Raw genomic sequence first — 12,400 nt, 5'->3', positions numbered from 1 at the left:
ACCACAATGTCCACATTCAACTTTTCAAAGGGGACCCTCACAACTGGAAGTGGAATGAGGGGCCTTTGGATGGCCACCTGTCTTGCCACTTGCTTAACAGGTGACACAGGAGCTGCAAAACCCCCTTACCTTCTGGGACATATTGGACGAATAGAAATGGTTCACTAATCTGTCCCATGTATTGGTTTGTCCCAAGTGCCCAGCTATGGGAATGTCATGGGCCAAAGTAAGGATAAACTCTCTAAACTCCTGAGGCACTACCACTCTCCTAGTGGCACCAGGTTTAGGATCTCTTGCCTCAGTGTAAAAGAGTCCATCCTCCCAGTAGACATTGTGGGCTCCACTGACATTTCCTTTTTCCTGTTCAGCTGCTTTGAGTGGGACAAGTCTTTTGTCTCCGGCACAGCTGTTTCCTTGAAGGTCCCCCTGGGCCCAATAGCTCTACCTGGTAAGGCTCCAGCTCCATGGACTCAGTTCCTTCAGGGGATCGGATATCGTCCTGGGAAGAGAGGTGCTGTTTCTTTTGCTGTACAGAGGCTGGTCCCCCAGTCCTCTGACCTTTTCTCTTGGAAGGTTGGGCCATTATTCCAGACTCCAACACTTCTTTTTCACCCTGTGCCCTGCTCTGCGCTCTTGTCACACCAGTTCAGGGATGCCCAGCATGGCTGCATAGGTCTTGAGTTCTACCTCAGCCCTTGCTGAGGACTCCTGATCATTCCCTAGGAAACACTCTTTTGGGATAGCAGAGTAGACCACTACCTGTTTCAGGCCAGTAATCCCTCCCTATTCTAAAGTCACCATTACCATGGGATGGACTTTAGTTTCATTATCAGCATTGGTGACTGGATATGTCTGTCCAGCCAGATACTGTCCTGGGGAAACCAGTTTGTCTATCACCAGGGTACACTGGTACCTATATCCCTCAGGGCTTCTACCTATGTCCCATTTATCAAGAGCTGCTGCCTGTATTTTTACAAGTTAGGTGGCCAGGCAGCTAGTGTGGCTATATCTACCCCAACCTCAGAGACTAAAGTAGCTTCAGTGTGAACGTTGATTTGCTCTGGGCACACTGTTGATCCAACCTGGGGACTGGCTATTCCAGTGCTAACTGGAGTAGAAGTTGTGGGACTTTTCTTGGGACAGGTCTTGTCTCCAGTTTGGTGTCCATGCTGTCCACAGGTGTGACACCAGGCCTTCTTGGGGCCAAAGTTTTTACCCTTGTACCCATTTGTGGACTGTGAAGAGGCTCAGGGCCCACCCTTCTGAGAAGGTTTTTGGGGCCCTTGAGAAGACTGTTTAGTTTTGTCCTTGGGTGTCTCACCACCCTTCCCCAGGGGAGGCTTTGCGACCCCTGTCCTTTGGTCACCCCTTGTGGAAGTCTTGGTCACCCTTGTCTTGACCCAGTGGTCTGCCTTCCTTCTCAATTCTTGGTGAGAAATTGAACCTAGGTCTACCAGATGTTGATGCAACTTGTCATTGAGACAGTTACTTAACAGATGTTCTTTCATAAATAAATTATACAGTCTATCATAGACATTCATTCCACTGCCAGTTTCCAACCATCTAGTGTTTTGACTGAGAAGTCAACTAAATCAACCCAGGAATGGCTCGAGGTTTTGTGAGCCACCCTGAACCTAATTCTATACTCCTCAATTGAGAATCAAAAGCCCTCAATCAGGGTAGCCTGCATGAGGTCATAGGATTCTACATCCTTACCAGAGAGATCCTCAGTGAGATCTGCTTACTTTGCTGGTCGCACAAGCCCTCTCAAAGGTTGTGAACCATTTGGTGATATCATCACCTTCTTCATATTTCGAAAGAATCCCTTTGGGGATTTTTAGGATGTCAGTATTCTCTCTGACCCTATTCATATTGCTGCCACCATTTATGGGTGCTAAACCCATTTCCTGTCTCTCCCTTTCTATGGCTAGGAGCTGTTTCTTCAAAGCTAACCTTTTGGTCATCCCTGCTAAAAGGATGTCCTCCTCATTGAGGCTGTCCTCAATGTTCCCAGAGGGACTGGACTCCCCTGTGGAAGAACCAGAATCTCTGAGTCTGATTTGTGGAGGCAGAGGTCTTGGAACCCTGGTCTCCCTAGTTTGGGTAGGAGGGGGGAGTTCTACCTCCAGATCCCCAACTTCTTCCCCATCTGAGGGGAGGTCTTCCCCTTCAGTAGGGTGGTCCCTAGTGTACTCTGCCAAGAGCTCTTGGAGCTTGACCTTGGTAGGGTTGGACCCAGTTTTTATTTTTCTTAACTTACAGAGGGACCTTAGCTCTGTCATCCCTAGATGCAGGTAAGTGGAGAGGTTGAGTTCCATCATCATCTCCTCTAAATTACTCATTATGTCTCTAGAAGTTGGGATTTTCATAAAGTGGCAATAAGCTATTTTAAAAGTGGACACTGTGCAATTTTCAACAGTTCCTGGGGGAGGTAAGTACAGTTTAGTTATCATGGTAAGTAAAGCACTTACAAGTTCAGTCTCTGGGGCATAGGTAGCCCACCGTTGGGGGTTCAAGTCAACCCCAAACACCCAGCACCCGCAACACGGGGCCAGTCAGGTGCAGATGTCAAACAGGAGCCAAAATAACATGGGCTCTTATGGAGACGGGGAGGGGGGCACTGGTCCCGGTCTGCGTGCAGGTAAGTACGTGCGTTGTTGGAGGGCAGGCTAGGGGGATTTGGTAGAGCACAGGAGGAGCTCCAAGTAGGCACACAACACAATAGAATTCAATGGAGGGACAGGGGGTCACTCAAACTTTGCAGTCAGGGCACACAGGAGCTTCTCGGGCCAGCCAGCCACTGGCTGGACACTGATGAGGGACGCCTGCTGGTGGTTGCTGCCACAGTGGTCGGTTTCTCATGGGCCTGGGGGCTGCAGGTGCAGTGTTTCTCCAGGCGTTGAATATCTTTATCCAGGGCAGTCGCGGTCAAGGGGGTCCTCGGGATTCCCTTTGCAGACGTAGTCGTGGGGGAGCAGGGAGGTCAGCCTAGGCTGGACACGTCATCGGATTCACCTGGGGTCCTCTCTGGATAGTTAGTCAATCTGGACAAAGGCCAGGGGCGTCGGGTGCAGAGTGTCGGGGACTCACGCTTCTGGAGTGAGGTGGGAGTCCTTTTAAAGATGGTTTCTTCTTTCTTGGTTGGACAGGTCCTCTGTCCACAGCAGTTCTTGATCCTTCTTAGGTGCAGGGCAGTCCTCTGAGGCAGTCGTCAGAGGTTGCCAGGCCTGCAGGATGCATCGCTGGTGCAGGTTGTCTGAAGAAGGATACAGGCCGGTAGGGTTGGGGCCAAAGCAGTTGTCTTCTTCCTTATTCTCTGTCGGGTTTTTCAGCTAAGCAGTCCTTCTTCTTTGTAGGTCATCAGGAATCTAAAATCCTGGATTCAGGGTCGCCCCTAAATACTGAATTTAGGGATGTGTAAGGGTCACAGGGCAGTAGCCAATGGCAACTGTCCTTGAGGGTGGCTACACCCTCTTTGTGCTCCCTCCCTTTGGGGAGGGGAGCACCTCCCTATCCCTATTGGGCTAAAATCTCCAAAACAATATGTGGGATTTTCCAAGGAGGGGGTCACCTCAGCTCCGGTCACCTTAGGGGTGGACCTGGCTGAGGGGGTGACTCCTTGTTTTTCTCATTATCTCCCCAGACTTGCAGCCAAAAGTAGGGGCTGTATTGGGGGGTGGGCATCTCCACTAACTGGAGTGCCCTGGGGTGCTTTAATACCAGGCTTGAGCCTTTGAGGATCACCGCCAGGTGTTACAGTTCCTGCAGGGGGAGATGTGAAGCACTCACCCCATGTGGTTAGAAACTCGTCTGGAAGTGGCAGGCTGGCACAGACCGGTCAGTCACAGTCTAACAGTACAGCTGGAATCCAGGGGGCATCTCTAAGATTTCTCAATAAATACCACACTGGCATCAGTGTGGGTTTATTGTGCTATGAAGTTTGATACCAAACTTCTCAGTATTCAGTTTAGCCATTATGGAACTGTGGAGTGCGTTTTTGACAAACTACCAGACCAGATACTCAGTATGGCTACCCTGCACTTACAATGTCTAAGAATTGACTTAGACACTGTAGGGGTATAGTGCTCATGTAGCTATGCTCTCACCTGTGGTATTGTTCAACCTGCCTAAGGGTTGTAAGGCCTGCTAGAGGGGTGACTTTCCTATGCCACAGGCCGTGTGTTGTGGGCATGGCACTCTGAGAGGAGTGCCATGTCGACTTAGTCTTTTTCTCCCCACAGCACACACAGGCTGTGAGGCAATGCGCATGTGCTGAGTGAGGGGTCCCCAGGTTGGCATAATACATGCTGTAGCCCCTAGAGACCTTCCTGGCCTCAGGGCCCTTAGTTCCAGGGTTACCTTTTGCAAGGGACTTACTTGTGTTCCAATTGTGGAGGCAAACGTTCAGTTTTATGGAAAGAACACTGGTGCTGGGGATTGGTTAGCTGGGTCCCAGCTCACTTTCAATCATCAACGAAAGGCAAAACGTTAGGGAGCAACCATGCCAACAATGGCATTTTCCTATACATGGTAAAAATGTTTTTTTTAAAAGCACAGTTTCCAGTGCTTGCTTAATTAAATCCTCCGGGTGGGCCAGGTCCTGGGGCCATCTTTAAAATAAAGGATGGGGTGCATGGGGCCCCCTCTTATGTTTATTCCTGCCCCGGGGACCGCTACCTGGGGCAAAACAAATTTATTGTACTGGGGGGTGGGGGGTGGCTGTGGATTCTCTCGAGACAGGATTATGCATAGGGGCCGCATGGTCCCCCGAAGCCCTGGGACCACCACTTCCCCGGGGCTGATTACAAAAGTAATGAAGGACATCTATTGTAGGCCACCAGCCCCGGGGACCACCACTTTCCAGGGGCTATTTCAAAGTGCTCCAATAAAGGCCCTTGGGACTGCCGACCTCCAGGGCCAGCTCCTGCTGAGTGCTGGGCTGCCCATCCCCAGGACATAACTGTTTGCTGTGACTTGGTGGGAACTTTGACAGTTCCCGCCAAGTCACAGCAAATACATTGCTCGCAGCAAGTGAGAGCTGTCAAACAGCTTGTGGTCTAAAGTAACTATGGGGGTTATTCTAACTTTGGAGGAGTGTTAATCCGTCCCAAAAGTGACGGTAAAGTGACGGATATACCACCAGCCGTATTACGAGTTCCATAGGATATAATGGACTCGTAATACGGCTGGTGGTAAATCCGTCACTTTTCCGTCACTTTTGGGACGGATTAACACCTCCTCCAAAGTTAGAATAACCCCCTATAACTTGCACCCTGGCCATGCACTTCTAATTTCCCCAGATATTACAGCACTCATGACAACTTTTATAATGTCAATAAAAATATCAATGAAACATTAGAGGTCAAATTATTGAACCAAAAAAATTTGTATGGCTGGGTGCGAGGCGGTTGCCACTAGGTAGTCATAGTTAGGTCCTAGTTTCCATAGATGGAGCGTATTTTGTTTTGCCTATCACTTTGGTGTTGCTTAACAAATCATTAAGAAATGTTCAAAACTTTTACTTTGGTCAGTTCAGTTTCTGTCTTGAAAGATTTGGGGTGATCCGTCAAGCGGGGGCCTAGAAAAAGAGGGGGGTTCCACAACACGTTTCACCATTTTGTTTTTCCATAGGACGTTTAGACATGTCTATGGCCTGAACCACTAAATGGAATTACATAAATTTGGCAGGAAGCTGGATTCTGTTCCACAGATTACACTTTTTGTGGTTTGATGCAAATCCATTCAGTAGATTTGGAGTAATTTAAGGCCAAAAAATATAGATATCTAGAGACGCAGATCCTAATGTCCCCGTACTTATATCAAATTGGCTGTCAACAAGGAAGTGTTTGTAGCCATCTTGGGACTCAGCTTCAACCCCAGTTCCAGAAATATGAGCCAAAGAAAAAGGAAAGGGGTCACCCTGACCCCTTACCTCAATGCTGGGGTCCCTGAGGGACCACTCCAGGGCTAAAAAAACATTTTCTTTTTAAAACATAAGAAAAATCCACCGATGGATCTGCAGATTTTTCTGGGAATTGATTGATAAAAAAACACTGTCTCCTGCACTTTTTTTGTGCCCCAGGGTAGGCCAGGTGCTGGGGTCATCTGGGGCTTAATGGAGGAAGGAGGTGCACAGGGTCCTCTTTCTGGGCTTTATGCCCCAGGGACCACCACTTTTCCCCCTCTGCTATGAGTCCCACAGCTGTGGGAACAAGCAACTCCCGAGTCTTCATGTCACACAAAAAAAGTGTTACAGTGTACCTACATAGTTCATAACAGGTGTTAGAAACTGGGTCTCTAGTTGGCAGAGGTATGCACTCTGTGCAAGTAGGGATCACAATCTTAATCAGGGTAAGTCAGATACGTGACCTAAATTAACCTGTGCTCAACCTCTGTTAGCTTGGCGTAGGCCAGGAAGGTTTAACTTAGAAGGTAATGTGTGAATTATTTGTGCAACACTCGTGTAGCAATCACAGTGAAAACACCACTAAAAAGTCTCTACACCAGTTTAGAAAAATAAAGTAGATTTATCTGAATAGATCTAGACCAGACTCTCACAAATCCAATCTGTGTATCAAGAGATAATAACTTTTAGAGTGCATCAAAGAAGTGATTTGCTTTACAGGAGGCTTGTTTTATAGCATTTACAGTACTATGCATAACCCCGTCAGTTCCCTGCGAGGAGTGAGGTGGGGAAATGTTTGGACCACTTGGGTCCAAATTGATTCCGGGATTGCACCACCACGTCCCTACACAGAGGAAAATACCTGGTGAGTGGCGAGGTTGCAGCGGCGAATGGAGTCGAGCTGGAGTGCTCCTCGCCAAACCGATGAGGGGGAGGCATGCACAGCATGTTACGGTTGCCTGAGTAACTGGACGGGAAGCCTATGACTGTAGCACTTGGAAAGGCTAGGAAAATGCTCTCCACACATCAGTGAGGTCCTCACGTCTAGGCCGATGTTGAGGGTAGAGGTCAACAACGCATTACGCTCCCTGCAGAGCCTGGCAGCAAGGACGTTCTCCTTCTCCTAAAGAGGGACGAACAGGGCAGGTGTGCGCTGCACACTAGCTACAGCCAATTGCACAGAAATGTACTCATAAGGAAGAAGTGGGTTTTAGATGAACATTGCAGCAAATTCTAAGTATGCTGCAAATGGAGCTTGTGTGGATCGGTGCAGCATAGTCCAATTAGGTGCGCATGAGGTCTTCAATGTGCTTGAACAAGGGGAAAGACAGCAAGCCCTTGGAGTCACTCTGGTGTAGTCCTTGATCCTTTGTTTGCAGGACAGAGGTCAGCAAGCAGCAGGGCAGCATAGCAGGCAGAGGTGAAATACCTGGGAGCAGTCAATCCTGGCACAGTGGTGATCCTAACACACAGCAGTCCTTGCTCCAGTAGGGTTTCCTTGAGTCCACAAGAGTACTGATTTTAGGGGGTTAGATACCCAGTACTTATAACTAAAGCTCCTTTGATGTGGGGTCTGACTTCAAAAGTTTTCTCTGAAGTGCACAGGTCACCCTTTCAGTCCAGCCCCGGCTCCAGATTATTAGTGGGAGGTTATCAGCCCCTTTGTGTGGGCTCTGGTAGCATTTAATTTAAAGGCCCTGAATATACAGACTACCACTTTACAAGGGACTTACAGGTACATTAAATATACCAACTGTTAATACACTAATGTTGCCAGGTTCAGGGGAGAACAGGATACACTGCGGTTGACAGCGGTAAAGTATTCAGAGTCCTAAGAAAAAAAAAGATACAGCAACAAAACAGGAGGTAAAAGGCAAAGAGTCTGGGATAAGATCACCCTAAGGCTGCCATGTGTAACAACCAGCAACCAAATAGCAGCTCCCCTCCACCTAGCCCTCCCCCCTTCACAATGATATATGCTCCAGATCAGTGGTTCTCAAACTTTTGACTTCAGAGGACTCCACTTTATAAATACTCGAACCTGGGACCCCCACTGAATCATTACTGGAGTTCAGGGACCTCCACTGAGTCATTTCTGAAAGGCAGAGAACCCAGCCTAAACAGTGTTGATGATTTAAACTGCAAATAATTACACACAAAAAATACAGAAACAAGCATTAATCAAACATATGTTCAATTGATAACACATTTAATTTAATTTGCAAACAAATATAAATACAAAAATGTAAATGAAACCACACAGCGTACAAACTATATTTTGTATGATGCACCAACACTGCTCCCACAAATCAATCTAAGGATACTATTTAAATTTTTAACCTCCAATTTCAAATTCCTTGACATTTACAGTACGTATTTAGCCACTTTATTTGAATACACTTTATTTATCTGTTAATATTATTTAGTCTTCTTGCGGCCCCCCATGGCTCTTCGGACCACATGCTGGAAACCACTGCCTCAGATGATATGCCAACAATAGTCTTGACGGCCATTGATGAAAGGAAAGGGGTTCCTGCTTCAGCCAAATACCTATAATACATGTATGAGCTGTCGCCATGGCAACAAATATAAAATATATTTTGCATTTATTGCTCAAATATTGGGAATATACCCCTAAATGCATCATCTGAGCTGTAATACAAATTTGAGTATTGAGGATCATTCTCAGATACTCAACCATTGCATCGCACAGAGGAGCTAGCCTTATCCAAAAATAGAACACATGGACTAGATCCGTAGCACTGTCACTGCATCGAGGGCAACCTGAACAAGATCAGGATCAACAACATTCAATGCGACTTTAAAATGTGTTCAAATAAACATGAAACTGAAAATTGGTCATTTGAATTGATTTCAGTTTTCTGGTGGCAAATTTAATTTCCTATTATTTGGGAAATGGTCTAGAAATAGCTTATTTTTTAAAAAAGAAAGGAACTTTGCATGGCCAGTCTCGAGCAGCAACAGGGCATCAATGTTTTTTATCATATTTGTTCCCTTTTAATATCCATTAAAATTTGTTTTTCAAGAAAATATTCCATCACCCCTCACGCAATGGTGAATTCTGACTTTCCTTTTCCAAGCCTACTATGCATACACATAAGTTTGTAGACACAAAACAGAGATAAAAAATGTATTTAGTATCTTTAATCTTTTAATCAAAATGGTTTTGGATGAAAATCCTTTCCTTTCTGAACAACTATGGCTCTGTGGTTGTTGTGTGCCGTCTCATGCACATGCGGTCCCCTTCTCATCGCAGGCCTGAGCCTGCAATGTTAAAATACATCCCTACCAAACCAAAATAAATTAAACATTCTGGGAGGCACAGCAAAAATTGGCACTTTAAAGATGTACTTTGTAAATTAAACAGATAAAAAAAAAAACAAGAGAAAACTACATGCAGGTCATAGATACCAGAACACTGGCATTATCTGTCGCACCATGGAGGACCGCAGTCAGGCCCGAGCATTCCGCGCCCCTTCTGTTCTTTACTTCATCGCACGAGGCCTCAATATTAACTGTTGGCACAAATCCTCCTTACCCCTCACTTACCTGGTGTAGCCTGTCCTTTTCTTGTTTTTCTTCTTTTCTCACTTCTTTCTCATTTTCCTCTTGTTTTTATTTTCACATTTAGGAGCCATGTTCTTCTTTCTCCCAGCATGCCTTTCTTTCCCTTGCATGACTTAGGACCCTTTTTCAAAATGGTATCTTTCTCTATATGTTCCTATGAGTCAATCCAATATGGTGACTTTCTTCTTCCTGTTGGTCATTTCCTGTTTTAGGGTATATTAGGTGAATGATTCTTGGTCTCCTTGCGCTGCAACACTTCCTTTGGTGGTGATCTTCGCTCCTGTTATTTTTTCTTCAGTTTTTTACCTCAATTGTTCTAGCTTCTTCCAGTATAGTTTTTTCTTGTTGCAAGACTCACCTTTTTGCTTCTTTTTTGTTCCAGGGAGTTCCTGCTATAGAGGTTTTTCCCTTTGGGGTTTTTTCGTCTGGGACTCCTTCTGGAGTGCACGGTCTGCCTTTTGTCGTTCCTTCGTCAGCAGCACCGTGGCTACCAGAAAGGGCCCCCTTACCTTGGTCAAGGCAGAACCTACAAGAATCAAGACCTCTCTGCAGTTCCAGTCGGCCAAAGACATAAATGATGAGTAGCCTGTGACATTATCACATTGTGGCTTCAATAATCATTCTCAACAAAATCTTTGAGTCTGAAGGACACCACCGGTTTGAGTTGGAGGTGATATCTCAGGTTTCTGGTGCACAGTCCTCCCTTGGAGGCCCTTGTGACTGAATCCCGCTTCCGCAGAGTCAACTCTAGGATCAACATAGGGCATGGGGTCTTGCAGGAGTCTCAGTACACTAGTACTTGCAGTGAAGTTCTCTGATGGATGATGAGTGTTTTGGGCAGTTTCTTTCAGATATTCTATGTCAGGGGTCATATCATTCTCCTCATTTGGTGACCGAAAGTTCTCCTTCACAAGGCTGCTTGCATGCTGGAAACGTTTGAAAGAATACTACATTTCGAGTGACTGTTTATGTGCCTTTTGTGATGGTGACCATCATCCCTTTCACTCTAGCTATTTTCTGGGTGTCTATCTTTGACAATGACCATGCCTCTCACTTGCAGGTGTTGCTGTCATGCTTTCCTCTTTCAGGACACCTTGTCATTTCTGATTTTCTGCCATTAAAGGGCACTCAACAATTTGTCCCTGAGAAGAGATGATGGCTTTATCTGAGGGATGGTGTCTTTCATGGCTAAGTTCTGTCCTTCCGCCAAGGATATGCAAAGTGGTTTGTTGAGGGTTCTCATTAAGCGCTCAACTTTTCCCTTTGCTTGGTGTGATCTTTTGTTGTCAAATGTTTCTTAATTTCATGTACTCAGCACATTTCTTGCCGCAGAATGGGGGTCCGTTTTTGTGTGTAGTTCTCATCTGACGTTGTCATGATCTTTTCAAAGCAAGGAATTGTTTGGCTCGGTGTCATTATCTCAAGGATCTCCACTTTGGGATACTTGGAAAAATCATCAACCACAACCAGCATGTGCCATCCATCTAGGATACTGCTAAATTCTGTGCTGGCTTAGTGACAGGAAACAGGAGAAATGGGTGTTGTGATGATAGGTGCAGATGGTTCTGCTGGACTGGTCGCTTGGCACATGCAGTACTGGTTGACTGTTCTACAAGGCTGTCAAGCCTGGGGAACCTTACTTTGCTCTGCAATCTGGGTTTTGTTTTTACAACACCTTGGTGTGCAGAGTGAGCCAGATGCATCATTGGTTGTTGTCGGGTTCTTGGGATTACTATGCGAGGCTCTTGCAGCAGGCACTCTTCTGGGGAGACAGCTAGTTCTTCCCGGACATGCCAGAGGGATGCAAAAGCTTGTCCCGCTTCAGGTGTTTGGAAGGATAGGTCGAAAAATTATTTTGGCCCAGTTGCTGGAGGACATGGCAGCCATTGACAGCTGGAGGCAATCATCACTTTTAGTTTCTTCGACAATGTCTGACAAGCAATTGGGCATTGGCTTCAACCTTTCTACTACCAGCTTTATGTATTTTTAGACTTCCACACCCACCTTGGTTGGTCTGGCATGCTCGGAGAGATAATCTGCCAGGTTCTGAGTCCCTGGCCAGTAGACCACGAGAAGCAGTACTCTTGGAGTGGGAGGATCCACTTCTCAATCCTGGGCAGTGGTTTGGAGGAGGACCCAGAGAAAAGTGGAATGAGGGTCTTGTGGTTGGTGTGAACTGTATATAGGTGTAGGTGAAAGTGCCGACACCCCCAATTGATTACATTGGCGTTTTTCTCAATATGGGAATATTTCTGCTCGGTTTCTGTTAGAGCTCGGCTGGCAATCATCATTGGTTTGTTTCTGAGAGAGGACAGCCCCAAGACCTGTGCGGCTAGCATCTACAGATAGTTCTGACTCCAAACGTGGATCAAAATAGGCTAGTGTTGTGTTCTCTGACAGTGCGCCTTTGGTCACTGGGAAAGCCTTCTCCTGTGAGGGGCAACCTTCCACGATGGTGTTGGACTTGGTCAGATCATGGAGAGGGGCTGTCAGAGAGATGAGGTTGGAGATAAAATGGCCACAGTAGGTCACCATCCCTAGAAAACTCAGCACTTCTGTGACTGGTTGAGGCAGGTGTGAAGTAGATGTCTTAAACCGTGGCTGAGTCCGGCATGACTCTATGATACGAGAACTTGTATCCAAAGAAATTAACTACTTTTTTGGAGGAACACACACTTTTCTCAGTGCAGAGTGAGCCCATTGTCAAGAAGTTGCTGGAATGTTGCTCATAGTCTCTTGAGATTTTACTCCACGGTCGGGCATGTATCAAGATGTCATCACCTGTCATGACCCCTCTGAGTGTGTCATGAAACACCATAGCAGGGCTATATACCCTGAAGCTGAGGCACTTGCATCATCCTACGTGAGTGGAGAAGGTGGTGATTGTTCTTGACTCTGACGCCAACA

The 12,400-nt window shown here is 46.4% G+C and overlaps 1 protein-coding gene across 1 annotated transcript in view; it reads right to left on the bottom strand.

The window, feature by feature from the left end:
* Positions 1–12,400, bottom strand: part of LOC138284406 (mucin-2-like) — a 1,072,535-nt gene that overhangs the window by 92,740 nt on the left and 967,395 nt on the right. The gene's annotated exons all lie outside the window — the stretch shown is intronic.

The sequence above is a fragment of the Pleurodeles waltl genome, chromosome 3_1 (assembly GCF_031143425.1).
Source record: "Pleurodeles waltl isolate 20211129_DDA chromosome 3_1, aPleWal1.hap1.20221129, whole genome shotgun sequence".
Classification (NCBI taxonomy): Eukaryota; Metazoa; Chordata; class Amphibia; order Caudata; family Salamandridae; genus Pleurodeles; species Pleurodeles waltl.
Note: the sequence above shows the minus strand (reverse complement) of the source record. Positions and strands in the feature narration are given on the sequence as shown.